The sequence below is a fragment of the Rhinoderma darwinii genome, chromosome 2 (genome assembly GCF_050947455.1).
Source record: "Rhinoderma darwinii isolate aRhiDar2 chromosome 2, aRhiDar2.hap1, whole genome shotgun sequence".
NCBI classification, from domain to species: domain Eukaryota; kingdom Metazoa; phylum Chordata; class Amphibia; order Anura; family Rhinodermatidae; genus Rhinoderma; species Rhinoderma darwinii.
This window is the reverse complement of record NC_134688.1, coordinates 62,912,103-62,938,743: the sequence shown is the minus strand read 5'-3', so window position 1 is coordinate 62,938,743 and position 26,641 is coordinate 62,912,103. Positions and strand designations below refer to the sequence as shown.

Below are 26,641 nucleotides of genomic sequence, written 5' to 3'. Positions count from 1 at the left end.
TATATCTATAGATATATCTATCTATCTATATGGATATATCTATAGATATATATATCTATCTATCTATATATATATATACACACACACGTAATATATATATATACACATACAGTATATAGTAAACCTTCAACGAAATACCACCGCTGATATAGAACAGATTTTTAATAACAAATTTTGAATCGCCTTGTATTTTATATAATGTTGTCGCTCTTCTTTGAGAGGTTCACCATTCTTAAGGCTGGTTTTACTGCAATTTTGGGTGGTCATTAAAAAAATTATTTACTGCCGGAAATATATGTTGCTTAAGTTGTCTATCTAATTGTTGTATTACTGAAAGCCATAAAGCCAGCGGTCAGATCTTCTTAAATGTGCACAAGATTTACTTCATCTAGATATATTCTTGCTCCAGTGTTGAGGGGAGGTGGCCATATTGCTTTCTTTTTGGGAATTATTAATATGCGCCAAGAATTATACTGGATGCAGCTGACAAATTCAGAGCTGTGCTTGTCAAACGCTGACAGTGTGTTGGTTATAAATGTCCCCAAAATATCTGAGTTACTGCTTAGCACACAGTATGGACAGATAAAATCATGTTATAAGTGGCATCATCATGGAAGCCTATTACATCAGTAATCTTCGGAGTTCTGGCTGATTGGTGGATCCATCAAGTGATAAAGTTACACTAAAAGGACAATTTAAAGATAAGTGGTGGTTCATTTTAAAGTAGAAAATGAAGGGTGACTTGCAATATCTGTCTGGAGTAGCTCGTTATTGTGTCTCTAGTTCGAAAAATTCTTGCATTGGCTGTATTAGGGTTCTGGATCAGTTAGCTAGAATAAACTATAAAACTTACATGGGTCTGTTATTTGTCAATATAAATACAATAACTAAAGATATACTATCAGACTAAGGCGGGATTCACACGACCGGGTCATTCCCGAGCCCGAGTGTCGGCCGGTAAAATCGGCCATTTTGCCCGGCCGGTTTGCATAAAGTTATGCATCCGTGCCGGGCCGGGCAGATCCGGACAGTGACATCAGCGGCAGCTCCTGAAGGGGAATCCCCATGTGTTCGGGGATTCCGCTTCAGGAGTTTCCCCTGATGTCACTGCCCAGATATGGACAGAGACATCAAGCGCTCTGTCCAGGAGCGGAATCCCCGAAAACACGGGGATTCCGCTCCTTCAAGGAGCTAAAGTGCGGCTAGCACATAGCAGAGCGGGGAGATACCTCCCCGCTCTGCTATAGTGGCGTCGCTACAGTAGTAGCAGCCGCAGCAGCTGCTGCTACTACTACTAGCGGCGCCATCGAAGGTGTCGCCGAGCCAGGGTGCTTTTAACAAGCAGGGGAAGGGAGCCAGCGCAGCGCTCCCTCCACCTGCTGTACACCCCGACCCTGCAACACAGTGTACAGCGATGCCATTCGTCAGAATGGCATCAACTCCTCCTCCTCACATGCACTCTGCGCTGTGAGGAGGAGGAGATAGAGCGCAAGCGCCGGGAAACCCGGCCATCACTCGGAACACATTCCGGTGATGGCCGTGTAATACCCGGCCCCATAGACTTCTATGGGAGCCGGGCGGCCGGGTGTCCGGGCAAAGATAGAGCATGTCCTATTTTTTGACGGCCGGATTTTCCGGCCGTCAAAAAATCGGTCGTGTGGATAGCCCCATTAGGGGTCTATTATTCCTAATGCAGCCGGGTGCCGGCCGATTTATGAACGGCCGGCACCCGGCCGGGAAACCCTGCCGTGTGAATGAGGCCTAAGAACTTCGGCTTAACCCCAGAAACTGGTATTTTTATTGTCTTCTTCCACATTGGTTAAAAGGGATTGCCCACGTTATGACTTTTGCCTTTGCAGCTAATGCAAACAAGCACATCACTTTCGGAGCAAAAGTATGCCCATCTAGAAGCGTTATTGAGTATCTAAAAGGTACATACATATCTGTACAGTGTAATATTTGTAAAGAGACGGATTACATTTGCATCAATGACAAAAAGAGATTAAACATATTCAGAACTTTAATGCTGTTTCTTGAAGACAATGCTTATCTATATGCCATATTATAGCATATGGATGTCATAGAGGTAGTCCTCCACTTTGGACCTCACTTGTAGAGCTGCTCTCTAAAAACAGCTCCTGCTCTGGTGGACTCAAGCCATTCATGTATTACATAGACAGCCAATTATCTGAATGGTTGGCATGTAATAGCACATTTCTGGATGACCGTTGTTTTCCTTTCCAAAATCAGCAGTTTCTCACATCTAATCTGCAAGATATGAGCTTAGTTCATTTGAAACGTGATGTTTGTATCAAAGAACTAAAGAGGAAAAAGTGCTTGATCCAGCACTTGTTAGAAGGGAAATTCTTCCAACTTTATTATAAATTCATTTAAAAATGCAATAAGCACAGACGGGTGGATACAGTAAACCTACGCGTTTTCGAACAAATTACTCGTTCTCATTAATGGAGTGTCACGACAAGACTTAGTACAAGTAATTTGTTCGAAACGTGTAGATTTTCTGCATCCACCCGTCTGTGCTTATTGCATTTTTAAATGAATTTATAATAAATTTGGAAGAATTTTCTTTTTAACAAGCGCTGGATCAAGCACATTTCTGATTCAAATGTTGGCTGCAACGAGGATCCATGCAAATTCCAGAATCGGACGCTGGAATCTTTGAGATGGAGGATCCCTACCTCCTTTTTTTCTTGCATATATAAAAGAACTAACTTAATTGTGCAAAGAAATAATAAAATCCTATTGGCAGAACAGGATCTATTGAGCACAATGTAACGGCCGCGGCCATAGACCCCTTTCATCCTGCCGACGTCTTCCCCCCCGAGGATGCCAGCACATGCGGCCGTCCTGCCCTGCAGTGACCACTAGGGTGCGCGCACAAGCTCATTTCTGGACGTAAAGGGCTAGCGTGCACACATGTTAAGAATAGACTAATTACTCCCAGATCACCCTGGCCTGCCCCTTCACTCCTTGCCTGAGCGTTGTTACTAATTCCAATGTTAGTCTTTGCAAATAGTCCCTTAGTGTTTACTCTGTTCCCAGTGTTCCTGTGCCTTGCTACCTGTATTCCGTGCTGTGTTATTGTTCCTGAGCCTGTTCGTGATTGGAGTCGCCTCCTGCTGCTCCTGTTGTCATCCGCCACATCTGGCGCAACCTGCTGCAACCTGCTGCACCCACCTCCATCCGTGCGAAAGCCTCTGCCAGTGTCTGGACTATTGAGGTACCCTTGTGCTGGACTTTGTATTGTTTGGGTGCTCTGTTTGGCTAGCTGCCTCCCCGCTACGTTGGTGCGGCCTAGTCGGTCCACATACCCACTGACCGTGACAGTACGCTGTGGCAATGGAACCCACTGGTCAACCTGAAACCTTGACCATGGCACAAGCCATGCAGGCAGAGATGCAAGACCTTCAGTCACGGCAAGACCAACTCCTAGTGGCAGTGAATGCCATTGCACATAGGCTGGTTGCACAAGCCACAGTCGTCACTGCACCTATTTTTGCTGTTCCTCCTGCTACACCTCCTGTCAGTACCAGTGCCGACCCCCGATGCTTCCTGCCGCAACCTCCTCACTATGATAGAGACACTAGGTCCTGCAGGGGATTTCTGAACCAGTGACAGATCCACTTCAGACTACATGCCAGGGCCTTCCCCTCTGATGATGCAAGGATCGCCTTCATAATCTCTCTCCTTACTGGCAAAGCCCTGGCATGGGCAAATCCCCTTTGGGAACATCAGGGACCAGAGACTTCAGAGACTCGTGACTTTTTGTATTTTTTACGGACTTTCCATTCTATATTTCAAGAACCTGGGACAGTTTCTTCTGCTGCTTCCCTGATGAGCCTACACCAGGGAGACATCTCCGTGGGCAAGTATGCCATTCAGTTCTGTACCCTGGCTGCAGAACTAACCTGGAACAACGAGTCCTTGGTGGCTACATTCTGGCAGGGGCGAGTATGCCATTCAGTTCCGTACCCTGGCTGCAGAACTAACCTGGAACAACGAGTCCTTGGTGGCTACATTCTGGCAGGGACTGTCTTCTGGGATTAAAGACGAGCTTGTCGCTCGTGATCTGCCACCTATCCTGGATGATCTCATTCTACTAGCCACCCGGGTTGACATCAGGACCAGGTAGCGTTCCAAAGGGGTTCACCGGGAGAGAGGATTTCCTAGGTTGGCTTCTACTTTCCAGCAATCCCTACTGTCCTGTTCAGTCGTCCCACCAGAGGAGCATATGCAGGTGTGCCGGGCAACATTGTCTACCCAGGAGAAACAACGCAGACGCACTTCAGGACTTTGTCTGTAATGCGGCATCAGAGGCCATGTTGTGCGTTTGTGTCCCAAGAAGCCAAAGAGACCCCAGTGCCTAGGATTGGTTGAAGAGACAACCCTAGGCGGAACGGCACTAAATAAAGAATTCTCTTCCAAACTGACCATCCCTGTGACCAAAGTGTCCAGCGAGAGGACACACCAAGTTTCTCCCCATCTGGACTCGGGATCCACGACAAACTCCATCCAGCAAGACCTAGTGGACCATCTCCAGTTGCCCACTGTTCCTCTGGAGATGTCTTTGGTTGTTGCCTCGGTGAATAGTCTTCCTCTGCACAATCCAATCGTGTCTGAGACCAAGCCACTGAAGCTCCACGTTGGAGTCCTTCATACTGAACGGAGTACCTTCCTAGTCTTGCCTAAAGCCACCAATCCGGTTCTACAGGGCCTCCCTTTGCTCCGGCTGCATGTTCCTGTCCTGGATTTGAGTTCCGGAGAGGTTCTCCAATGGGGCCCCAAATGTCTCCACTGCTGCCTGTTACAGTTCCATCTCGTCCAGCCTTCTCTGCCTCAGTCATTACCGGGATTGTCTACTCATTTTTCTCGATTTGCAGATGTCTTTAGTAAAAAGGAGGCTGAGATGCTTCCTCCACACCGGTCTTACGACTGTCCGATTAAACTGGTCCCAAATGCTTCTCTTCCCCGTGACCAGGTATATCCCCTCTCCTTGCCAGAGACTCCATCCCTGTCGGCTTATATCAAGGAGAATCTGGAGAGAGGTTTCATACGATATTCTTCCACCCCGGCCGTGGCCGGGTTCTTCTTCGTTAAAAAGAAAGATGGATTTCTTTGACCCAGCATTGATTACCGTGGTCTCAACTGTTTGACCGTATATGAGGAGCCAGGATTTTTTAGAAACTAGACTTGCGTGGAGCTTACAATTTGATCCGAATCAGTCAAGGTGATGAGTGGAAGACGGCATTCAACACCCGAGACGGACAAAACGAATACCTGGTGATGCCCTTCGGTCTGTGTAAGGAATTTGTCAATGATTTCTTCCGAGATCTCCTCTATGTCTGCGTTGTAGTCTATCTCGATAATATTTCGATTTTCTCTCCAGATCAGACAACTCATCGGAGGCATGTTCGTCAAGTTCTACTGCGATTAAGGGAGAATAGTCTGTATGCTAAGCTGGAGAAGCGCGTCTTTGGAAAAAATTCTCTGCCCTTCCTGTTCTACATTATCTCGGATCAAGGTCTCAAGATGGACCCTGAGAAGGTAAAGTCCGTCCTGGAATGTCCACGTCCTCAGGGCCTGCGGTCCATATAGAATTCTTTGGGATTCGCCAACTTCTACCGGCAGTTATCCCAAACTTCTCATCACTGACTGCTCCCATCTCTACCCTTACCAAGAAGGGTGTGAAGGCCAAGGTGTGGACTCCAGAGGCAGAATCTGCATTTAATAGCCTCAAGCCTTCACTTCAGCCTCGAAGCCCTTTCTAGGTAGTTTGAGACGGATGACACGGTGGAGTCCCTTCAAAGTATCATAGACCCGTCCTGCATTGTCACTGCCAATCCTTTGAAAATTAGAGATATCCTGCTGGGGAGGACTTTTGTTCGGTTGGCAGACAGGAGAAGAATTCTCTGCTGGTGACACAGCTCTAAACCGGCTGGGCACGCTGGTGTTCGTAAGACCAGAGACCGGATTACTCGTCAATTCTGGTGGCCCATGCTACCCAAAGATAGTGTGGATATTGTCTCTTCCTGCACGGTGTGTGCTTCTGACAAGGTTGCTCACTCCAAGCCTGCTGGCCTGCTCCAAAGTCTGCCTGTACCCAATGCCCCCTGGCAGCACATTGGGATGGACTTTGTCACAGACCTTCCTCCCTCAGCAAGATGCAACACTGTCTGGGTGGTGGTGGACCAGTTCTCAAAGATGGCACATTTTATCCCGCTGACCAGCCTTCCTTCTGCTCCTCGACTGGCAAATCTCTTTATCCAGCACATCTTCTGTTTGCATAGCTTGTCCCTTCAACATCGTGTCTGATCAGGGGGTTCAGTTCACCTCAAAATTCTGGAGAGCCCTCTGTAAACTCCTGGATGTGAGATTGGACTTTTCCTCAGCTTATCACCCCCAGTCCAATGGTCAAGTAGAAAGGATTAACCAGATCATGAAGAATTATTTCAGCCACTTCATCTCCATGCAGCATGATGACTGGGTACAGCTTCTTCCATGGGCCGGGTTCTCATACAGCAATCACATAAGTGAGTCCACCACTTCCACACCATTCTACATTGTGTACAGTCAACATCCTAGAGTCCCTCTTCCTGTGTTGGCTACATCTCAGCTACCCGCTGCTGACTCTGCATTTGGGAACTTTCTGCAAATCTGGCAACAGACCCGGTCCTCTATTCTGCTAGCAGTCGATCGCATGTAGTGAAAAGCGTATCTAAAAAGAAGCCGCCTCAGTATCTTCCATGTACCAATGTCTGGCTGTCCTCACGGAATATTCATTTAAAAGGTGCCTTCGTACAAGTTTTCTCCCAGGTTCCTCGGACACTTTGAGATACTACAACAGATAAACCCTGTCTCCTATAAGCTTTGGCTGCCTCCTAACCTCAGAATCCCCAACTCCTTTCATGTGTCCCTCCTGAAACTGGTGGTCCTGAACCGCTACAGTAAGACCCCCAGTCCTGTAGGTGATCCCAGCAGTTCATCTGATGTGTTTGAGGTGAAAGAGATTCTGGACTGCAAAAGGGTAAAAGGAAGGACTTTCTATTTGGTGGACTGGAGAGGGTTTGGTCCTGAGGAGAGGTTCTGGGAGCCAGAAGGAAACCTCAATGCGCCTGCCCTCATTAAGAGATTCCTCTCTCGCTCTGGACCCAAGAAGAGGGGGTGTAAGTGGGGGTACTGTAACAGCCGCGGTCATAGACCACTTTCATCCTGCCGACATCTTCCTCCCCGAGGATGCCAGCACATGCGGCCGTCCTGTCCTGCAGTGACCACTAGGGTGCATGCACTAGGTCATTCCCGGCCTTAAAGTGCTAGCGTGCACACATTAAGAATCGACTAATTACTCCCAGATCACCCTGGACTATAAGAAGGGCCCTGCCCCTTCACTCCTTGCCTGAGCGTTGTTAGTAATTCCCATGATAGCCTTTGAAAATGGTCCCTTAGTGTTTACCCTGCTCCCAGTGTTCCTGTGCCCTGCTACCTGTATCATGTGCTGTGTTATTGTTCCTAAGCCCGTTAGTGATTGGAGCCGTGTCCTGCTGCTCATGTCATTCGCCACATCTGGCGCAACCTACTGCACCTGTTGTTGACCGCCACGTCTGGCGCATCCTACTGTACCTGCTGTCATCCGCCACATCTGGCACAACCTGCTGCACCCACCTCCATTTGTACTAAAGCCTCTGCTACTGTCTGGAATATTCAGGTACCTTTGTGCTGGACTTTGTATTGTTAGGGTGCTCTGTTTGGCCAGCTGCCTCCCCGCTATGGCGGTGCGGCCTAGAGGGTCCACATACCCACAGACCGTGACAAGCACAATATCACATTTATCCTACTGGCTTAAAAAACAGGAGAAGGCAATGATTGATTGCCTAAAATCATATGAAAGAAACAAGTGAGGCTTCCCAGTCCCCAGCCATAAGAACGGAACAGGACTTTAACACACTACGGAACGGGTAGGAGGGGTCATTACCCCACAGAGATTTATATTTATCCTCCTGGGAAATAGATCACTCACATGTTTTGCAACAATTTGGAGCATTTTCTTAAACTCTGCAAAGAAATGATAATATCACCAATATTGAATTGACTTTTTTTTGCATGGAGCACCACATCTCCTGTACAATAAGGAAGATTTTTTTGTAAACAGTCTTGTCCTGGTGTGCCATTTGTTTTACACACTTTTTAAATATGTTACAAGTAAAAGTTACATTTTAAACGAAACTCTAGTCCTATTCCAGTGATTTAATTAAAAAACAGGATCAAGAAGAATGGAGAATTTATTGGTAAAACCACAAAATATGTCAAACGAGACGTTAAGAAGAAAAGCTTATAAGAAGGCCAATAATTATGATTGAAAGAATGATTATTGTCACTGGGATTGAACAGTCTTAATCGGTGACCAAATCGGTGAACCCTGAATCATTAATTATAAAAGTAAACATTTCACTTATATCCAGCCAAGCAATGCTTTCCCTGAGAGATCTATTAGCTTCAGGTTTCTGTCATCCAAAAGACGTGTAAAATATGAGTATTGTGTTAAAGAATTGCTATGTCTATATTAAACACCACCTTTCTGTGTGAGCATTGACAAATGAGTGCTACGATTCCCCTGGTCAAAGGGCTGTGTCCGTACATACTGACAGTCTCCAACCATCGCTGACAGTATCACACGGTGTAGGGACACAGCTTCCTGACAAGGGGAATGGTAACACGCATTTGTCTATTAGTCCTGGGTACACAAAGACTTTATGTGGAATACAAGCATTTCCGATAACAGACATGTCAGGAGAGGTGACAGATCTATAAATGCAATGACTCACAGGTGATGTCTTCACTGATGGGTCGTTCTCTTTTCTTCTCCATCTGACACAGACCGTTAAGGTGACTTCTGATGACTGCAGAGTTTCCTGATGAGAAATCTTTTCCCCTTGATTCTGTAGCCATTTTCAGCGTATATAGCAACATAAAAATTCAGAAATGAAACACCCTAAATTGTCTTATACCCCAGACCCCTAAGCAAATTAAGACCCCAGGCTCATACATTAACTCAAACCAATAAATTCAGTACCCAAGGGGTAACTAAACTTTTAAAAAACATTTGGCGTGTCATAGTGAGAGTGATATGTCAGAAGTTTTGATCGATGGGGGTCCCAGCATTGAGACTAAAACAAAGCAGCAGGAGTGCTCGGGTGAGCGCTGTTCCACTTAATTTCTGATTGTCTTTCCTCGGCGCGGTGTACGGACTCATAGACTTTCTGTTGTGCCCATACACGGCTTGCTCGGCTATCAGAGGAAAGACTATCAGAAACAAAGTGGCACAGCACTCACCTGAGCGCTTCTGCCACTTTGTTTCAGCGATTGGTGGGGTCTCAGTGCCCGGACCCCCACCGATTAGAACATTTGACATGTCACTATGACAAGTAATTTTTAAAAAAAAGTTTAGTTAGTTACCCCTTAAGCAGTCAGACACCCCTCCCCAGTGCATCTGACTGACTGAGTGCTCTATGGGAGTGACTATTCGTCTGACACTTATGTCTCTGGGGGGGGGGGGAAGGAGTTATCCCCCTATAGAACCCTCAGCAGTCAATCAGACACTCTGATCCCCCCCCTTGCAGTACAATAACTACTGAGGGCTCTATGGGGAGAATATACTGCAAGGGGGGGGGGGGGGTTCTGAGCATCTGACTTACTGCAGAGTGCTCTATGGATGGGAAATAATTTCACACACAAAAAATGTGAAACTAAACACCCTATATACAATTCACACTAACACCACACACTATATATGCAAACCACACACACTACATGCACACACTATATAGACTTACATTATGTTACGCACACACACACACACACTTACCAGAGCCTCTTCCTCTGCGGTGCTTGTGATCTGGCAGCCTCCAGTACCTTAATCATGTGACTGTGACGTCACCACAGGTCCTTCACCCTCTAGTTTCAGTTTTACCGTTATCAGGCAGCTGCTGGAGGTTTAGACATGAGGGACAGTGTACAGCTGCACAGAGGAGTAGTCTGTCAGGGAGACTCCAGCACCTTCCCATCACAATCACTGACAATCTGCTCTCTACAGCTGATTTGCTGTGCCTCTGTTTCCTGGCCGCAATTGACTCCCCCTGCACATCACCCCATCTCCTCTTTATCAGCATGTGGGACCGATGACCGCTAGAATGCGGCCAGCAGCAGCCATGGATAGTTTTTTTTAACTTGTGCGTGGTTTGGACGGCCATGGGCCCCCTGGGAACCTTGGGCCCTGGGTGGCCGTCCGAACCGCCCATATGAGGATCCGCCATTGCATGTGATAGATGCACTTTTTGAGTCTGTCAATGAAATACTGACTGTCCAATGACTTGAGTTTCTAGTAATACTATATAGAGAGAAATTCTTAGCAATATACCCAAAGTTCACAATGTGCACAGTCCCCAGATTAATTGAGGATTACCTCTGGTCCAACCTGAAGTACAGCAGCAGGACAGGAACTCTGACTCATTGCTTAGTTCAGAAGCCTATAATTCTTTGACTACACCAGGCCTTGTTCACACACTGTGCATGAAATCCACCAGAACACGCTCAAACTATCTCCACAGTGCCCAGATGTGCTATAGTAGTATACAGGATTCTGCAAAAAACCATGGCACAGAGCCGCACATTTTTTAGGACCTGCTGTCGTGTTTTTTAAACAGCTGTATGCCTTATCCCTGAGGTTTTTGTAGTGTTTTCCGCACTAAACTTTAGTGGGCAAAAGCCAGGATAGATAAAACAAAATACAAATAAATGATCGTATAGAAAAAGATGTAGGAAATACTTAAAAAAAAAAAAAAAGTTCTACTGATCATGGCATGACATTTACCAAGGTTTCTTTAGATTTGTTAGTCAAGTGGTTCTCTTCCACACTACTATTGCCAAAGAAGCCATACAAGGGAATTTGGTAGTATAGCATCTCCTATAAAACACTTTACAATGGTGGAGCTTGCTGTTTTTCTTGCTTTATATGTTTTGCTTGCAAAAGTAAGGGATTCATAAAAAAATCTTTCTTCTGATCTGTTAAAAAATGAAATAAATCAATGGGATGAGAGGACTAAAACCTCTAAAAATCTTTGAAGTTTGTTTACAACAAATAACTCATTATTCTTACTGTCTGGTCAATATTACCCAATAAGATGGGGGTCAGCAGGTGGGCGTGGCCAGCAGGTAACATGAGAAGACATGCTGAGTGAGAGCTCCGTCGTGTAACCCGCTATACTTGATATCCTGCCTATTATCCTGAGACTACCAGACCTCTAGACAGCTTACCGGAGGGTACTGAGTCATGGCACCGATGGGCGCCACGAAGGGCACTTCAGCGGCGGAGAAATTGAAGGATTTCGCCAGGGACAGCTCGCAAAATGGCGCCGCAGCATCTCCGGCACAGCACTCCAGGCCACCACGCGGTCAGAGTGCAAGCACGACACAGCCTGAGGAGACGGAACTTGACCAGAACGGACTCTGCAACAGGTATATGAACAACTGTTGCAAGCTATAAATCTGTCTACTATTTCGCTGACAGGGAAGATAGAGGAGGTGAGAGTGGATCTCGGCCTGCTGCGCCATGATGTACAGAAGCTCAGGGAGAGGGTGAAGGAAACGGAACATAGAATTTCCGCCATTGAAGATGCTAATCTACGTATCCCTGCAAGATTATCGGCTGTGGAGGCCAAAGTGGAAATATGGCAGCAGAAGTGCGACGATTTGGAGAATCGTTCGCGTAGGAATAATGTCAGAATTATTGGTTTGCCGGAGCAAGTGGAAGGAGTTGTACCTGGCACATTTATTGAGCAGTGGTTCCGGACCACCTTCCCAGAGGCACAATTTTCAGCAGCATTTGCGGTGGAACGAGCACACAGAGTGCCGGCGCGACCACCTGAGCCAGGCATGCCGCCAAGGCCATTATTGGCACGTTTACTCAATTGGAAGGATCGGAATCTGATATTGCAAATGGCTCGCAAGCACCCCAATATCCAGTACGAGAATTCCCGGGTGCTACTGTTTCCAGATTTTTCAGCTGAATTGCAGAAAAAACGTGCTACATTTATTGCTGTTAAGAGGAAGATGCGGGACCTGAACACATCTTATTCGATGGCTTATCCAGCTAGTCTACGCATAACTGATGGAGGGAAGGCGGTTTTCTTTGGAGATCCGAGGGAAGCTGAGGAATGGATGTCTATGCGACCAGGGGAACCAAGTGACCGATAATGGCCGCCTGTAATCTACAGAATTTTTGCGGTGCCGCATGTCCAGGTCACCGGGAGGTTGATGCACCCTTTCATCCTATGGACTGTCCGGTGTATCCTGTCGAAATTATGGAGAGGTCTGATGTGTGATAGCGGGGGAAATTTGGGTTGCTGTTGTTGATTATTTCTGTGTAGCTTACATTTCACATCTTTAATTGTATGCACAGATACCCCGTAACCGTCAGTCATGGTATACCAGTTACACTTATACCTTTAAGGGTTACTGATAAGTTTGCCCATGGGAGGGGACTCCTCTCATGGAAGCCCCCGAAGGGGGAAGTTTTGTTCTGTTGGATAAGAGTTAACATGCTGGCTATATACTTAATACATTGTCAACGTATTACGTTATTAATTGATGCCTTGTACTCCATGCTGAGGCTAAGTGGGGAAGATTCCTGTATTACATATGTGGGTGTGTTTTCATGGCTGACCTGAGAGTGATGTCATGGAACATTAGAGGCATGGGTACCCCCCGTAAGAGAATTACGGTATTTGCACATGTGCGGGAATTTGGCCCACACATACTGTGTCTTCAGGAGACCCATCTAACGGCCAATACTGTTAATCGTTTAAACAAACACTGGGTTCAATGGGCGGAGCACTCGTGGCATACGTCATACTCTCGAGGGGTTTCTATACTAGTCCACCGGTCGGTGAGATGGAGTGTGACCAAGACGGTGAAAGACACGGAGGGTAGATATAACTTTGTCCATGCATATCTTAATTGTGTGTCCTTTGTGATCATGGGGATATATAACCCGTCTCCGGCAAACCTGTCAATCCTACAGTTAGCAATTAATTTTGTTTCTAATTATCCTGACGCTAAGGTACTGTGTATGGGAGATTTTAATCTTTTACTGAATCCGACTCTTGATAAATTTATATCCCAGAACGGTGATGTGGAGCTGAACTCATCCTCGAACCTGCAACGATTGGCAGATGAGATGGGATGGGTGGAGTTGTGGAGACTGAGACATCCCCAATCTTTAGAGTTCTCATGCTTTACCCCTGCTAGGGGGGCGTTATCCAGAATTGATTATATGTTTGGCTCAACCTCTTTAGGCCCTAGGGTGTCTGACATGGACTATGCTCCTCCTAGCGCTTCGGATCATGCGCCCCTGTGGGCGATATTTAGTTTATGTGATCGACAGGCTAGTTCATCCATTTTTGCTGTCCTTGATTGGGCCCAATGACCGCATTCCTGACCAGTTAACTCAATTTTTTAACATTCATGGTGAGGAGACTGACATTCTGCTCAAGTGGGATACGTTTAAGGCATATTTAAGGGGGTGTCTGAGGTCCACTATTTCTTTCATTAAAAAAACGTCACGGGTAGAGGATAGATTGGCCACGACTTGCAAAGACCTGGAAAGGGCGTTCATTGATGAGCCTTCTGAGGAGAATAGATTACACTGGCAACAGGCGGGCAGATTATATTTGCTACATCTTAAGGAGAAGGGGGATAGGAAGTTGTTTTTTCTCAGGCAAAATGCCTTCGAATTGGGTAACCAGTCTGGTAGATTGCTGTTGCATGTCGTGAATTCTAATCAGTCATCTCCTGCCATTCTGCATATTCTGGATGAGGGACGACAAAAACTTAGTGACGCTGACCAAATTGGTGATAGGTTCCGCCGATTTTATATTGACTTATATACATGCCAGTGTGAGTACTCAGATGAGTCATTGATTGTATATTTGGAGGGGCTCACCTTCCCACAGTTATTGGAGGAACATAGAGATCGCTTGGACGACGCTGTTACCCTGGAAGAATTACAGACGGCTGTACAGGATTTAGCTAGTGGGAAATTGCCTGGGCCTGATGGGGTTCCTTTGGAGGTATATTCCAGATATTTGGAGATTATTGGTCCCGAATTGCTCCAGATGCATGTGACAGCCTTTGAAAGGGGAGTCTTACCCGCTTCCTTGTACGAGCCTATTATAATTTTGCTGAAGCCTGACAAAAATCCCATGGAGTGTGGATCATATAGACCTATCTCCTTACTCAATTTAGACTATAAGATCCTGACTAAAATATTGGCGAATCGACTTAATCCTATTATCACCTCATTGATACATGAGGATCAATCCGGCTTCATTCCTGGGAGATCCACTTCGGGGAATATTCGCAGGGTCCAGGCGGTTTCACAGGTAGGGGGGAATTTACATAAACAATGGGCGTTGGCGTCTCTTGATGCGGCCAAGGCCTTTGACTCTGTGGAGTGGAGGTATCTGCAAGCGGTATTGTCTAAATTTGGATTTGGATTTTCCAAATGGATATCCATTTTATATAAGCACCCCAGGGCAAATCTATTGGTTAATGGTATGGGTACTGCCTTTTTTTATCTAAGTCGGGGCACTAGACAAGGATGCCCGTTATCCCCTCTTCTCTTTGCTTTAGCCATAGAACCTCTTGCCATTCACATCTGTCAGGATCACATATTTCAAGGAGTGCTAATTGGTAATAGAGGAAGCAGAATAGGCCTGTATGCGGACGATTTAGTTCTCTACATGTCCGAGGTTATTTGATACTCTTCCACGGGCTATTGATATTGTGAACCGTTTTGGCCACTATTCTGGTCTACTGATCAACTGGGCTAAGTCGGCTCTGATGCCTTTGTGGGAGGTGGACTGGCCAGATGTGTATTATAACCTGCCGGTGGTTACTAGCTTTAATATCTAGGCATATACATCACAAAACTTCCTGAGAAGTCTCATGATAAGAATATATACCCCTTTGAGAGTCTCTTCGTTGAGAAATTGAAAGCATGGAAAACTTTGCCGTTGTCAGTGGTGGGACGGGTAAACTTGGTGAAGATGATCCTTTTACGAAAGGGATTATACTTACTGGAACACGCAAATGGTCCTAACCCGAGATCCTTTTTTGATAGGTTGCACTCCCTGATGGCCAGTTTTGTTTGGGGGAAATCTTGTAGGAAACTTGCTTTGGTCAAGCTACAGCGTCCGAAGGTCAGGGGAAGACTGGCACTGCCAGTCTTTTGAGTGGTCAACTGCGGTATTTGAAGGAATGGCTTGAGCAGGGCACGGAATCCTTCCCCGATTATGCTTTAGGTCAGGTGCTGGGGGTATCTGTCCTGTGGCCTGTGCTGGAGAACCCCACTCTGTTCAGAGGGAAACTGCTTCTACTTCACAGACTAGCACATCAGGTGTGGAAGGCAGCTAAGCTGCTGTGTGGCTTTGGGGATCTGGAGGAGGGGACACCGTTGTGGTGAAATCCCATGTTCCCGAACTTACACACATTGGAGGGGTCTGAGTTTTGGAAGTCCAAAGGAGCTCTGTGTTTTGGGGATATTTATAAAGACAATATGTTGTTATCATTCATTCAGAAGATGGAGGGCTATAATTTACATCGTACCCAGTTTTTCAGGTACTTACAACTACGACATGCGTTGACTTCACAATTCAGGACACAGTCCCCATCTCTTTCGAAGTTCCCATTGATAGGAGTTCTGAAGACACATGGACCCAAGGGTATTATTTCGGCAATATACACTCACCTCTTGAATGCAAAAACCGAGTCGAGTGCCCTCCTTGTGCAGTCAGCATGGCAGACAGTTATCCCAGATTTGTCCGAGGAAGATTGATCAGAGGCCCTGGAATCTCATTTATTGGTATCTCCTTCCGTTAATAATAGACTGACCCAATTGTATATAATACACCAGTGTTATATTACACCAACTAGTCTGTACCGTATGGGTAGGATGCCTCATACAGAATGTCATAGATGTCACTCCTCGCGGGCAAACTTCATACATCTTATCTGGAGCTGTCAGTGTATTAGCTCCTTCTGGGATGGGGTACTCGAGGTTTTGAATGGAATTGTATCGGTGCCTATACCCAAGACACCCGAAATTTGTTTGCTGGGACTGTTGCGGGAGGAGAATTGGCCATTCCACAATCTAATATTTATTAGGGAAACTTTGTTCCTAGCTAGGAAAGCTATAGCCTTGAGATGGATGGCGGACAGGCCCCCACGCTTACACAATGGAAATCTTTGGTTAATCAAGTCATCCCGTTTGAGAGAGTGGCGTATAGGATTAGGAAATGTGACCATAAGTTTGGGAAGATTTGGGATGGGTGGCTATCCTCATCTGAGACATTGGACCCAGGAAATAATATGCAATCTCTCTCACATAGATTGTAAAGGGAGGGAGGGGAGTGAGAAATGTTTGAATAATGCACTTGAATACTGTGTAATACTCTTTTTGCATCTTTCTTGTAAGTGTATGTATATTTGGAAGTCAATTGCCTGATGTCATATGTATAAGTTGCTGACGTGTGGGTCGGATATAATGCCTGAAATGTATTTTGTGTTGTTCGAAATTAACCTGACTAACATGTAATTATTCTAATTCGTTGATGTATGATCTGAAAATTGTATATTCTTTGTTGCAAGCTTGAAGTTCAATAAAACGAGTTTAAAAAAAAGATGGGGTCAGCAGAATGACAGATTCTGGAGTGTGATACTGGTAAAAACAAAATAACTTCATAAATACCATTCAAAAAACGTAAAATACTCGACGGATTCATACAAGAATGTTCTGCACAAAAATTTGTTCAAAAAAACGTAAATTGAACATGAGAATCAAATTGAAACACAAAATACTATTACTATAACAGGAAAAACAAACACATAGGACCCTAACTATTTTTTCTGAAGGGTGGATGTGATGGTGAGAGAGCATGTGGCTACATCTAAGAAGGTTCTCCACAGCAAAACTTTTACATCTCATTGGTGTGGAAATAAAAAGAAGATAAAAATATAGTTCGAGGACTGAATGTAGCATTCCTGGTCGCAGACCGTAGACTCCTATCATCCTGCAGACGTCTTCCTCCCAAGAGATGCCAGCACATGCAGCCATCCTATCCTGCATTGACCACTAAGGTGCACGCTCGAGCGCATTCCCGGCCTTAATGGGCTACAGCACACACATGTTTTAGATTGACTGATTGCTCACATGATCACCCTGGACTATAAGAAGGGCCCTGCCCCTTCCTTCATTGCCTGAGCTTTGTTGTGTTACCCGTGTTAGTCTTTGCAAATGGTCCCTTAGTGTTTTCCAGTTCACAGTTTTCCCGTTCCTGCTACCTATATCCCGTGCTACCTTGTTCCTTTACGGGTGTAAATCTGTCAGTGTGTGTTGCGTTTTTGCATCAGTGTGCTTTGTGTGTGGTATGTGTTTTTCAGACACTTGCAAGCACTCCTTTTTTTCAATGTAATTGATGCGTCCGTGTGCTGTCCATGGTTTTCACGCACCCATTGACTCTAATGGGCAACTAGGTGCGTGAAAACGCACCAATATATGACACATGCAGTGAGTTTCACGAAACGGACAGTCGCTGTGTGAAAACTCACGCATGTGTGAGTAGCCTCATTGAAATCAATGGGTCCGTGTTCTGTGCATTATTACAACGCACAGCACACGGAAGAGAATCACGCTCGTCTGAATGAGCCCTAACAGGTGTGTACAGTTCTGAGAAATAAACCCTACATTGGTTTGCATCCGAAAGTCATGCCAGTGTTAATAAATATTAAGATATTCATAGCATAGGATGTGTTAATTAACTGATCCTCTTTGGAGACTTTCTTTCTTTCTTTAAATGTTTTGGTTGCTATAGTCTAACATTGCTGACCTTTCTTATCATCACAATTAAAATAATAAATTACAAACAGTCTACTAATGACATATGGGATTGTCCAAGCGTGAAACAACTTATTTTCGTCTGTTTTCCATGTCAGAAAAGGTCACTTTGATCCTCTGTGCATTCTTCCTAGAATATAATTTCATACACGGCAATGGATTGTTATTTCCCAGTAAAACAGTTGTGCAATTTCTCCAAATCTATCGCCGTCTTTTATAAATGTTCCCTTAAAAAACACAACACTTGTCTCTGGTGGCCCAAGAGAAAGTGGATTGCTTCAGTCTGTCAGGGAACAAGTTTATGTTGAATTCACATGAGATCCTTGTATACAAAGATAGAAGCATCACAGCAAACTACACCTAACAGACGGGACCCTGCAGACTCAATATGCTATTTTGACATTTCCTCATGTACGTTAAACTGGCATGTAAAAAATGTTCCAAACTTTACATTTGTCCTGGAATTTATCATAAAATGTCTTCATAATTTAAACACAATGTCATATCAACAAAATCTCTCCTACCAGTCCCCACATGTGCCGGCGGTGTGCTCTCCAGTACTTCTGCTGACAGGCCGCAGACAATGCGGAAGTTAGACTAGGTCGTACAGCTTAAAAGGATGTTGGCTGAGCGTGCATGCTTATTTAGATGAGGAGAGGGGTATAAGCCGTTGCCAGACACCTCTCGGTACTAAGAGCCTTGATCATAGGACCACCTTCTTTATTAGCTCAGCATGCCCTAACCGGACATGTACCGAGTAGTTTTCTAAACAAGACATACATTTTTAATTTTAACAGAATATGTATTATTCATTTTGTTGTAAAATGCATAATTTTATGAGGTGATTAATTGTAAGATGTCAAAATGGTACACGTGGAATGATAAATTGACAGTTTCCTCTTACTCACGCCACCTCATGGCTGGCGTACGTTACACCAATATTCTGAGGCATTAAAATTGTGCACGCCATTAATAAGTTTGGCGCATTTTAAAATGTATTTTACCCACGCCCCTTTTAGTAGACAGTTCCAAACAGTCAAGAAAAATGCAAATAAATTGCTAAATACATCAATTTGTCACACGTCATGTACTTCACTTTCTTGCCACTATTTCCACCAAAAATCTCTCCCACTTTGTGACGTTAAAACAAAAAAGATGGAATAGGCACATGTACAACACACCAATAAAAACTTTACACAATTCACAATAGTTCTTTTTCTGGAGCTAAAAGAGAACAGTATTTCCGTTGATTACATTTGCTAGATTTCAGATGTAGCCCACTTCTTACCAAATCTTTAAGCAATTCTCATTCTTTTACGATAAGGAAAACACAACAGTTTCAAAGATTGGCAATTGCCATTATACCTGTGGTCTACCCAATTATTGCTGAAAGACTGTCGCAATGTCTATCACAACAAGGAAAGTGTTTTTGGTTGCAGTTGTTGAATGCAGAAATGGTACAATTGACAAAGCACTTCTTTTTGTGTAATGAACAGCACACACTTTCGGGAAAGAAAGCTAAAACATTTCTTGTATATACAATAAAAGATAAGTAGCATTGTTAGTTTGAACTATATAAAGGCTAATTTAATTTTATAAACACAATGGACCTGTAATTAAAAAAACAAGTGCAGGCAAAGTATTTAGCCATAGTAAATAATCAGCCAGAATGTTTACTTTTAAATCGCATTTCGAACTCTATCCCAGAAAAACAGAGCTCTGACTGCTATAAAGATATGTTAAGAAATTCATCAGCACAGAATTTTATAAACAGCGTGAACCTATAAACCGCATGACGGTAAATGGGTTGAAACTCCGTACAAATATGATATAAAATGGATCCGACCGGTTTCGGCACTGGACTAGACCCTTATTCAGGAAAACATCTGATAATTTCCCTGAAGAAGGGACTAGTCCAGTCCCAAAACCGGTCGGATCCATCTTATATCATATCATGTTTTAGCAATTCATGCTTTCCAAGTTCTGTTTTTGTTTAAATAAATAAATAAAAAGGCTTTTATTTATATCTCCTGCCTAAAATGGAGTTTTATTACTAGCAGCGCCTCCAAAAATCCCACTATTTTTTCATACAAGTATTCTACAAGAAACAGAAATTGTAGGTATGGGGAGAGAGGGAAAATAGAGCATGGTGGGTTAAATGTCGCCTTCAATTATTGTATTGATACCGACTAGTGTAATAGGTGAAGGATTGTACTGTGCAATGTCCCCTTTTATTGCCACAATTTATAGTATTTTTATATACAAAGTGTAATCACAACTTTAATGGAATTCCACTGAGTAGGGAGCCTATTGTTGACTTTACTCATTCAGTGGAACTATGAGAGGTAGTGCTGCAAGGGTTTGTATTATAACTGTAAACTCCCCTGCATGTGCAAACCGCAAGAGATTGTAATCAGTCTCTGTGAACAGCTGCCTGGTCACTGGGTGCGTTTTATTTTGTATATTCTCAGCGTTGCCGCTCCAATCTTTGGTTGAGCAGCAGCGCAAAAGAATTACAGTTTGTCTCAGTGAACAGCTGGTTGATCATCGAGTGTGTTTTGTTTATTGTATTACCAGCGTTGCCGCTCCGATCTTTAATTGAGCAGCAGCGCGGATAGTGGCGCGGACAGATAGTGATCTATCTCAGTAAGCAGCTGACTGATCATCAAGTGCGTTTTCTTTTATGTATTCTCAGCGTCGCCGCTCCAAACCTCGATTGAGCGGCAGTGCAGAGACTGCGTTTAGGCAGAATGTATTCTCAGCGTTGCCGCTCCGATCACTAAATGAGCAGCAGTGTAGAGACTGCGTTTGGGCAGACAAACAGACTGCCTGTTGGTAGTCAACACTACTGACTCGTGGGGTTTTAACCCCTTCCCTCTTTGGCCGCTTTTGACCTTCCTGACAGAGCCTCATTTTTCAAATCTGACATGTTTCACTTTATGTGGTAATAACTCCGGAATGCTTTTACCTATCCAAGTGATTCTGAGATTGTTTTCTCGTGACACATTGGACTTTATGTTACTGGCAAAATTTGCCCGATACATTCAGTATTTAATTGTGAAAAACACCAAAATGTAGCGAAAAATTGCAAAAATTAGCATTTTTCTCAATTTAAATGTATCTGCTTGTAAGACAGGCAGTTATACCACACAAAAATGTTGCTAACTAACATCCCCCATATGTCTACTTTAGATTGGCATCGTTTTTTGAACATCATTTTATTTTTCTAGGACGTTACAAGGCTTAGAACTTTAGCAGCAATTTCTCACATTTTCAAGAAAATTTCAAAATGCTATTTTTACAGGGGCCAGATCAGTTGTGAAGTGGCTTTGAGGTCCTTAGATATTAGAAACCCCCAATAAGTCACCCCATTTTAAAAACTGCACCCCTCATATATTCAAAACAGCATTTAGAAAGTTTCTTAACCCTTTAGACATTGCACAGGAATTAAGGCAAAGTAGAGGTGAAATTTACAAAGTTCATTATTTTTTTCCAGAAATTCATTTTGAATCCATTTTTTTTGTACCACAGAATGTTTTACCCAAGAAATGCAACTCAATATTTATTGCCCAGGTTCTGCAGTTTTAGGAAATATCCCACATGTGGCTGTAGTTTGCTACTGGACTGAAGCACCGGCCTCAGAATCAAAGGTGGATTTTGGGTCTCCTTTTTATTAGAATATATTTTAGGCACCATGTCAGCTTTGAACAGGTCTAGTGGAACTAAAACAGTGGAAACCCCCCAAAAGTGACCCCATTTGGGAAACTATACCCCTCGAGGAATTTATCTAGGGGTGTAGCAAGCATTTTGACCGTCCAGTTTTTTTGCAAACATTTTTGGAACTAGGCCATGAAAATGAAAATCTACATTTTTTTCAAAAAAAATGTAGGTTTAGCTAATTTTTTTTCATTTCCAAAAGAACTAAAGTAGAAAAAGCACCACAACATTTGTAGAGCAATTTCTCCCGAGTAAAACAATACCCCTCATGTGGTAATAAACGGTTATTTGGACACACGGCAGGGCTTAGAATGGAAAGAGCGCCATTTGGCTCTTGGAGCTCAAATTTAGCAGGAATGGTTTGCGGAGGCCATGTCGCATTTGCAAAGCCCCCTAGGGGACAAAACAGTGGAAACCCCCAAGAAGTGACCCCATTTTGGAAACTATACCCCTCGAGGAATTTATCTAGGGGTGTAGCAAGCATTTTGACCCCACAGGTTTTTTGCAGACATTTTTGGAAGTAGGCTGTGAAAATGAAAATCTACATTTTTTCAAATAAAATGTAGGTTTAGCTATTTTTTTTTTCATTTCCACAAGGACTAAAGGAGAAAAAGCACCATAAAATTTGTAAAGAAATTTCTTCCGAGTAAAACAATACCCCACATGTAGTAATAAACGACTGTTCGGAGACACGGCGAGGCTGAGAAGGGAAAGAGCGCCATTTGGCTTTTGGAACTAAAATTTAGCAGGAATCGTTTGCGGAGGCCATGTCGCATTTGCAAAGCCCCCTATGGGACAAAACAGTGGAAACCCCCAACAAGTGACCCCATTTTGGAAACTACACCCCATGAGGAAATTATCTAGGGGTACAGTGAGCAGTTTGACCCCACAGGTGTTTTACAGAACTTATTGGAATTAGGCCGTAAAAATGAAAATCTACATTTTTTCAAATAAAATGTAGGCTTAGGTATTTTTTTTTCATTTCCACAAGGACTGAAGGAGAAAAAGCACCGCAACATTTGTAAAGCAACTTCTCCCGAGTAAAACAATACCCCACATGTGGTCACAAACATCTGTTTGGACACACGGTAGGGCTCAGAATGGAACTAGCACCATTTGGATTTTGGATAGTGTCTGGGCGCCATGTCACATTTGCTGAGCCCCTGTAGTACTAGTACAGTGGAAACACCCCAAAATTGACTCCATTTGGGAAACTACACCCACTGAGGAATCATCTAGGGGTATAGTGAAAATTTTGATCCCAAATGTTTTTTGCTGAATTAATTAGAATTAAGCTATGAAAATGAAAAATAATTTTTTTTCCAACAAGATGTCGTTTTAGATCAAAATTTTTCATTTTTACAAGGAATAGAGAAGAAAAAGCACCCCAACATTTGTAAAGTAATTTCTCCCGAGTACGGTAACACCCCATATGTGGTTATAATCAGCTGTTTACGTATATGGGAGCATTCAGAAGAAAAGGAGCGGTATTTATCTTTTGGAGCGTAGATTTTTCTGGAATGGTTTGCGGACGCCATGTTGCATTTGCAAAACCCCTGATGTACCAAACAAAAGTGACCCCGTTTTAGAAACTACACCCCTAAAGGCATTTATCAAGGGGTGTAGTGAGAATTTAAACTCCACAGGTGTTTTTCAGAAATGAATACGCAGTGGATTGTGCAAAGTGAAAATTGCAATGTTTCCACTGATCTGCCTATTCATCGCACAATATGTTGTGCCCCTAGAGAATGTTACCCCATAAATTGTTAAGCGGGTTCTCCCGGGTATGGTAATGCCTTACTTGTAGCCATAAATTGCTGTTTGGGCACACTGTAGGGCTAAGAAGGGAAAGACCACCATTTTGAGCATGGATTTTGCTTGGTAGTTTTGTTAGAGTTTTGCTGGTATTTCCGTTTATAATGTGGTGGCATATGTAATCTGTGCGGAGAACATCAGGGTATATGTAAGCTGTGCGGAGTACATCAGGGTATATGTAATCTGTGCGGAGTACATCATGGCATAATAAGAGGGTATACTAATGGGGTAAATAATACAATTATCCATAGGTGTGTGTTACGCTGTGAAGCGATCCGTTATGCACAGGCCGGTGTCACACTGATAAACGGTTTTCTTTCTTATCCCCCTTCTGTAAGGCTCTGCACGTTTTGGGGACTTTTTCTCCTTCGTAGTTTGGGAAATATTACTGGGAAAGTTTTGCGCTGGTACAATACGGGCGCCCTCGCTTCCAGTGAATGTGCCATGTCCCTTCCCTTTCCTAGTTCCAAAATACTAGGGCCCTGAAACTGAAGGAATGTTCCCCTCCGGCCTGCGCATTGAGATGTTTTTTCATAACCGCATTACTAGTGCCGTAACTTTTTTATTTTTCAGTTGATTGAGCGGTGTGCGGGCTTGTTTTTTGCGAGACGGGCTGTAGATTTTATTGGTACCATTTTAGAACACATACGACTTTTTGATCACTTTTTATTTCATTTTTTGGTAAAGGAAATTACCAAAAACAAGCAATTCTGGAATAGTTTTTTATTGTTTTTTTTATCGGCATCCACAGTGCGCCCTAAATTACATGTTAGCTTTATTCTGCGGGTCGATACGATTACGGCGATACCAAATTGATATAGTTTTTTTTATGTATTGCAGCTTTTGCACAATAAAATCACTTTTTTTATAAAATCATTTGTTTTATGTGTCGCCATATTCTAAGACACATAACTTTTTTATTTTTGCGTGCACAAAGCGGTGTCAGGGATTATTTTTTGCGGGACGGATTGTCGTTTTTATTAGTACTATTTTGCAGTAAATGTGACTTTTTGATCACTTTTTATAGCATTTTTTGGAAGGAGATGTGACCTAAAAACAAAGATTCTGGCGTTGTTTTTCATGGTTTTTTTTTTACGGCGTTCACCGTGCGGGATAAATTACATAATAGTTTTGTAGTTTGGGTCGTTACTGACGCGGCGATACCAATTATGTATAGTTTTTTTTAATTTTTACGGTTTTTCCCATAATAAAAGACTTACTATGGGAAAAAAGTCAGTTTAGCTTTATTTTTATTTGAAATGTGTGTGTTTTTATTGTTTTACCACATTTTTATTATCTTTTTTTTACTTTTCTGACTTGTCCCACTAGGGGACATGAGGGCCTGATGCCCCGATTGCTACTCTAATACACTGCACTACATACGTAGTGCAGTGTATTAGCGCTGTCAGTTATTCACTGACAGCAAGCCTATGAGGACGCGCCGCAGGCGGGTCCTCATCGGCTCCCGTACAAGGCAGACTCGGACGCCATTTTCTGGCGTCCGATTGCCACAGCAACCCAGCGATTGCATCACTGGGTTGCCAATCGGGTGAAAACCTATCAGTTGCTGCGCTCTATTGAGCGCAGCATCTGAGGGGTTAATCTGCCGGATCGGAGAATAGCTCCGGTCCTGGCAGTTACAGGAGGGTGCCAGCTGTATAATACAGCTGTCACCCCGCGGTGATGGTGCCGGCTCTGCTTCTGAGCCCGCACCATCACTGCGCCGTACATATACGGCGCTTTGTGGGAAGCACCTCCCGACAGCGCCGTACATGTACGGCGCATGTCAGGAAGGGGTTAAAGATTGCTGGCTTTTTCGGCCTGCAATATTTTGGAGTATCAGCTGTTAGTGCCGCGACGTCATCAGCACTTATAAGCACCGTAGCGTGTAGTGATATTGCCACTGCGTTCGTTCGTTCCCACTGTGTCAGGAGCGAGCCTCAAATGCGGTAAGATTAGTAATTCATTTTCATTTTCATTGAAATAATCTTGCCCTCTGTAATCTTTCCCTACTAACAGAGTCGGTATAGTCCCGACGTACGTTTCACTGAGCTAAGTCAGCTTCTCCGGGGGCGGGAGCATTTTGTTTCTGGTGCTTTTTATAGGCCAGATTTGATTGACATTGGTTCTAGCCAATCAACACAAGGGTGAATTGTTTCATTGTTTCCTTTGTTAAGGAAACATTGATGTGAGTCTGTTGTTACGTATTGCAACCCGACTTTTATCGTCAAGATATTTCATACAAAGGTCATTTTTAGCAAATTTTTGAGTGGATTGATTAGATTCATCAGCATTTATTTATTAATTAATTGGTTGGTTCAAATAGGCAAACGAATTATACAGATTTTACATTAAATTGATATCTATTCTGCACCTCTATATTTATATTTACGTAAATTCTTCAATAGATTATATTAAAATATCATCTAAAATATTTTTTATATTTTTTTGTTGTTTAATATTTTGTGATTTGTTTTATTATATATTATTAATTATTTTAATTTTTGTGTTATTATATTAATTTTGTATTTTTGCTTTTTCATTTTATATTATTTTTGGTTTTTATATACTTATTATTATTTTTATTTTTTATTTTTTATGATTAACCATTTTGGGTCTAGAAATAGTATTAAATATAACTTTTATCATAACTATTCACCAAAAAAAGGGTTTGTGTGTGTGTGTGTGTGTGTGTATATAATGTATTATTCGCACGCTATTAAGAACACTAAAATAAGATTAGAATTAAACATAAGTTTCTTCTTTCTATAATTCCAATATAGATTAATATAGAGCATTTTGGTGTGAGAATAGATATCACTATCGATTATGTGTAAGTCCCATGATTATTATATCTTCTAAATATTTCAAATGTCTTTTTAGACATTTTTAATATTCTAATCAATTCTGGTATCCTTGATAAGGTTGTACCTTCATATCATGGCACAATATGTATGTAATCATGATTGTTCTCCTTTTTCGTTGAATTTTTGTTTTTTTGTGGGCATCTTATTATGCTATTAGCTTGTGGCATCATATTTTGACACATCTTACAGCATGATTTTTGTGGGCTAGTTTAATGCATCTTTGGTAAAATAGGTGTGAAAGTGTCGCATATTTAAAGAAAGCAGCCAAAATTAAATG

General features: G+C 43.2%; 1 protein-coding gene across 1 annotated transcript in view; it reads right to left on the bottom strand.

Annotated features, from left to right (window-relative positions):
* Positions 1-26,641, bottom strand: part of B3GLCT (beta 3-glucosyltransferase) — a 567,539-nt gene that overhangs the window by 164,146 nt on the left and 376,752 nt on the right. The window lies entirely within an intron of this gene.